Genomic DNA, 6,126 nt, shown 5'->3' on the forward strand with positions numbered 1-6,126 from the left:
TATTTATCCACTTATAATAAATATAGGCATTATTTTATGTACCTCATCACAAATATTTTCCAAATAATAGCACAAGTAAAAGCATAAGTGTCAAGCTGATAAAATGCATGCATAACATATATGCCAGACAAAAGCATAATTTCCTCAAGTATAAATGGATTTCAAGGGCCAATATTTTAAAACACAGCACAGAGGAATCATGAGCAAAAGAACTGATCCTGAAAAAAAACCTTATTAAAATTAAGTATGTGAAAAGAAGTTCAATTTCATTCTAGTTAAGTGTATGCAAATTTAAATCACGATCAGGTAGCTTTTCACTTACTAGATTAACAAGGTGATCTTCTGATAAATATCTAAGTATGGTTGAAAATTTCTATGGGAAGCAATCTCACATTTTTGGTAGGAATTTAATCTCATAGGGAGAGTGATTTCCAACACATGATATTACTACCACATATAGACATAGGTCTAGTGATTCTATTTGCTACAGATAATCTCACTCATAGACACAAAATAGTCACTGCAGCCCCTTCCATGATAACAAAAGTAGGAAATTGCTTCAATGCCTATGAGAAGAAAGCTGAATAAATGAGGGATAGTACTTTATACAATCATTTTAAAAATATTTTTTAATTAAAGTATAGTTGATTTACAATGTTCCTTCAATTTCTGTTGTACAGCAAAGTGACTCACTCATACATACATGTACTTTCTTTTTTTAAATACTATCTTCCATCATGTTCTAAGATGATGGGACTAGTGCCCTGTGCTGTACAGTAGGACTCGATTGCTTATCTATTCCAAATGTAACAGTTGGCATCTACTAACCCCAAACTCCCCCTTTATCGCAATCATTAACCAAAATGAATTAGATACATATGCAGTGATTTCCAAAATATGTTGTAGAGTGAGTTAAAAACTGGAAGTGTGGGATACTAACATTTGTCAATAACAGAATAATATATATCACATATAGGTATATGCTTATATAAATTGATTTCATTTACAAGAACACCAAAATAGCATAAAACTTGTGGTCTTTGGTTGGGAAAATTTCATCTTGTTATCAAAGCTGAGAGGATGATCTGTGTTTTAAGCTATTCCCTTTGATAATATTTGAAAATATGTCATGATTATGCTGCATTAAAAATAAAACTTTAAAAAATAATCTCATCTTACAAAGTGATTTCTCAGTTACATTGGCATATGACAAATCCAGAAAGTCAGTGAAAAAATTAAGTTTCCCCTAGATACAATTCAATAGTTATTGACACTATTCTATACTTACTTATTGTTAAGGGACACGTGTGTCCTGCTGTATCTGCAGCAAAATCCTAATGTTCATGTAACATTTCCACAAAGATTCAAATAGATAGTTTATCTTTTTGGCTGTCTCTCACACCACATATACCAATAGAAGTACCCATTTCCATCAGGGGCTCTGGTGCACAATTATATTTCCGTCAACCTGAGATTGTAAAGCACTACTAAAAAATTCCCTAAACTTTCCCTGATTCCACAAGTGCTCTTAATGTTAGATGTGCACTGTGACATTTATTAAATTTATTTTCTCCAAGTAATAAATATAGTCAAATTAATTCTAAATACAAATCTTACCAGTTTTGATGGGATGTTATGTAGAAGTTAGGCTATTCAGTGGAAGCCTGGATCTCTTTGATCTCACAAAGAGGCCTAGGTTCCAACCTGAGTGCCAAAAGGCAGACTGAGTTGATCTCAGATGCATCCCACACTTTCTGAAATCTACAGTCATGCAAGATTTTGACAGGGAGATGCTTCTCTTTTGCCTTTCCTGGAAGAGTATTTAAGAATGGGTGATGCAAAATAGAGGAGTCTGGGGAAGGTCATTCCCTAGAGTGTGCTTTCCCTTCCAATTAAGAAACATGAGCCAGATATGATAAAGAACTTAACCTTCAATATCAGTTATTAGAATATGGAAGAAAAGGTGGTCTCTTCTTGCAGTTAAAATTGTAAAGTTGTTCATTTGTGCCATAAATCACATATTTGGGTTATAGTTTTTTTTTATTTATTATGTTTAGGGCTATACCCATGGCATATAGAAGTTCATAGGCTATGGGTTCAATTGGAGCTGCAGCTGCCGGCCTACACCACAGCCGTAGCAACTCAGGATCCTAGCTGCGTCGGTGACCTACACCACACTTCATGGGAATGCCAGATCCTTAAGGCACTGAGCAAGGTCAGGGATCGAACCTACATTCTCATAGATACTAGTCAGATCTGTTTCTGCTGCACCACAACAGGAACTCCTAGGTTACTTTTTTTTTTTTTTAAAGGACGATCATCTGTGTTCAAGTCTTGGTTTCTGATACCATTCTTCAATAAAATAAATTAGAGCCTTTTAAAGAAATGGCTGCTTATAGGCCTGGGGCAGGGAGTGTACAAGATAAACTGGAGCATCTTGTGCTAGAACATATAAAAGATCTCACACCCACAACTCAGATTCACATACACACACACATACACTCAGATGCAAAATATCACATCTTTTTTTATCCATTTATCTTTTGATGGACACTTAGGTTGTTTCTGTATCTTGGCTATTGTGAATAATGCCGAAGTAAACATGGCAAGGCAGATATCTATTTAATTTCCTTTGAATATATACTCTGGAGTTGGAAAACTGGATCATATGGCAGTTATAGTCTTAATTTTTTGAGGAACCTACATGCTGTTTTTAAAAGGGGCTGCACCACTTTATAATTCTACCAATAGTTCACATGGGTACCCTTTTTACTACATCCCCACCAACACTTGTTATTTCTCATCCTTTATTATGGACAATCTAACAGGTGAGAGGTTGATATCTCATTGTGATTTTCATTTGCATTTTCCTGATGATTATGGGTGTTGAACATCATTTTATGTCTTTATTGGCCATTTGGACATCTTTGAAAAAAATGTCTATTCAGTTCCTCTGCCCACTTTTTTTTTGGCTTGTTTGTTATTGGGCTTTTGAGTTCATATAGTTTAGATATCAAAGTTTTATCAGATAATATGGTTTCTCTCATTTCGTAGATTTTCTATTTCTTTATTTTTTTGGTTGTTTCTCATGCTGTGCTAAAGCTTTGTAGTTGATATAGTCCCATCTATTGATTTTTGCTTTTGTTGCTTGTGTTTTAATATCACATCAAAAAAATCATTGCCAGCACCAAGGGAGTTTCTTTCCTATATTTACTTGAAGGAGTTTATGGCAATATGTCTATTTTAAATCTTTCGTCCATTTAGAATTAATTTTTGTGAGTAGTGTAAAATAGGGACCAATTTTATTTTTCTGTATGTGGTTATCTAGTTTTCCCAACACCATTTATAGAAGAGATAGTCACTTTCCCACTGAATATTCTTATCTACCTAAATGTGATATACCACATTTATAGAATAAAATGTAAAAATGATGTGATCATCTTGATACATACAGAAATATCATTTGACAAAATACAATTTTATGAAAAAAATAAAACCTCTCAACAAATTGACTGTAGAAGGGATATACCTCAACATAAGAAAGGTTATATACAACAAACCCACAGCTAACATCACACTCCACAATGAGAGGTTGAAATATTTTCCTCTAAGTTCAGGCATAATTCAAATGGGTCCACTCTCCCCACTCCTATTCAACATATACTGGAAGTTATAGCTGAGGTAATCAGGCAAGATAAAGAAATAAATGGCATCCAAATTGGAAAAGAACAAGTAAAAATTTTTCTGTTGCTGATATATAATCTTACGTATAGGAAATCTTAAAAAAATCAATAAAAGAAAATTGTTAGAACTAGTTAATGTATCTGCTAAAGTTTCAGGATAAAAAATAAATGTACAGAAATTAGTGTGTTTCTGTACACTAATGACAAAACGACTAATTAAAAAAAAAAAACACTCACAGTAGAATCAGAAACAATAAAATACCCAAGAACAAATTCACCAATGAAGTGAAAGGCCAGTAAAATGAAAACTGTAAGCTTCTGATGAAAGAAGTTGAAGAAGATACATGTGTTCATGGATCAGATGCACTAATATTGTTTTTAAAAATTAATGTTGTTTAAATGGTCATACTACCCAAAGCAATGCATTCAATGTATAGTGTCAGTGTAATCTCTATCAAAATGTCAATGACATTATTCACAGAAATAGAACAAACAGTTCTAAAATATATATAGAATGCAGGAAGAATAGCCCTGGCAATAGTGAGGAAGAAAAACAAACTGCAGGTATCACACTTCTTGATTTCAAACTCTGTTGTAAAGCTATGGTAATCAAAACAGTATATCAATCAAAATAGTAATAAAAACAGACAAATAAACCAATGGAACAGAATAGAGAGCTCAGAAATAAATCTCCAAAAATGTGGTCAACTTTCTTCCCCTTTTAAAAGCAGGTTGGTATTTGTTATTAAGTTGGAGGAATTCTTTTTATATTTTGTACATTGACCCCATCAGAAATATAATTTGTTCATTTCCTTCTATTCAGTGAGTTTCCTTTTCACTCTGTTGATTAAGTTCTTTGATAGAAATTTTTAGTTTCTTTTTCTTTTTTCTATTTTTTTTTTTTGTCTTTTGCCTTTTTAGGGCCACACCTGCAGCATATGGAGGTTCCGAGGCTAGGGTCTCATCGGAGCTGTTGCTGCTGACCTACACCAGAGCCACAGCAACTCCAGATCCGAGCTGTGTCTGCAACCTATACCACAGCTCGTGGCAATGTCTGATCCTTAACCCACTGAGCAAGGCCAGGGATCGAACCTGCAACCTCATGGTTCCTAGTTGAATTTGTTTCTGCTACACCATGACAGGAACTCCAAAAATTTTTAATTTCTAATAATGCAAAGAGCACTAAGAAAGAATAGTGAATTTCAATTGAAGTATGGATTTTAGTTGATGATAATTAACATTGATTTGTTTATTCTGACAAAGGTACTACTAATATAAGATGACAATAATAAGAGAAACTATATTATGTAGAAACTCTTCAATATTCACAAAATTTCTTAAATATAAAACTATAAAATTCACAGATTATTAAAAATAATGAAGAACACCAGGCCCATTATGTGTCAGTTCAATTAAGTTTGTTGAATATTCAGTGAATATTATTATGTAAGATTGTGATCTAAATATTGTTATACATCATTCAGCAAAATGTAATCTTGTAGAGAAGAAAATGTTTACTCTGTTATCTTTCTATTATTTTTTGATTGTGGTAAAATAAAAATAACATAAAAATTACTGCTTAACCATTTTACACATTCCATTTGGGGAGGTTGAACACGGCCACATTGTTGTGTAACATCACCATCATCCATCTCTAGAACTCTTTTCATCTTGAGAACTGAACCTCTGTACCCCTTAAACAGTAATTCACCACCCACCCCTCTGTGCAGCCTGGGGCAGCCTCATTTTACTTTCTGCCTTTGGAATTTAACCAGTCTAGATACCTTGTATGCATGGATTCATACAGCATTTGTTCTTTTGTGGATGCATTATTTCATGTTACATAATGTCTTCAAGGTTTATCCATGTTGGAGCAAGTATAAAAATTTCCTTCCTTTTTAATTCTGAATATTGTTTTATAGGATGTATGTACCACTTTTTTCATCTGTTTATACATTGCTTACATTTTTTGGCTATGTTGACTAAGGCTGATATGAATGTTAGTGTACAGATATCTTTTGAGTCCCTGTTTCCAATTCTTTTGATGATAAGACAAGAAGTGAAAATTCAGGGTCATATGGTAATTCTGTTATTTTTTAATTTTTTTAGGAATAACTATACTGTCTTTCAGCAGCTGAGTCTTCTTACATTCCCATAAAGAGTGCAAAAATGTTCCAACTCCACATCACAGACACTTGTCATTTTCTGTTTTCTTATTGTTTTTGCTGTTGTTAGTAACCATCATACTTATTGTGAGGTGGTATTTCATTGTGACTTTGCTTTTCCCTAGTAATTTGTCATGTTGAACATTATTTTATTTTATTTTTATTTTTTGTCTTTTTAGGGCTGCAACGGCGGCATACAGAGGTTCCCAGCCTAGGGGTCGAATCAGAGCTGTAGCTTTTGGCCTATGCCATAGCTATAGCAATGCCAGATCTGAACT

This window comes from Sus scrofa, chromosome 1 (assembly GCF_054392235.1).
Source record: "Sus scrofa isolate SSC_HxYL_T2T_F1_AM1 chromosome 1, Sscrofa_HxYL_maternal_Yorkshire_Landrace_v2.0, whole genome shotgun sequence".
NCBI lineage: Eukaryota > Metazoa > Chordata > Mammalia > Artiodactyla > Suidae > Sus > Sus scrofa.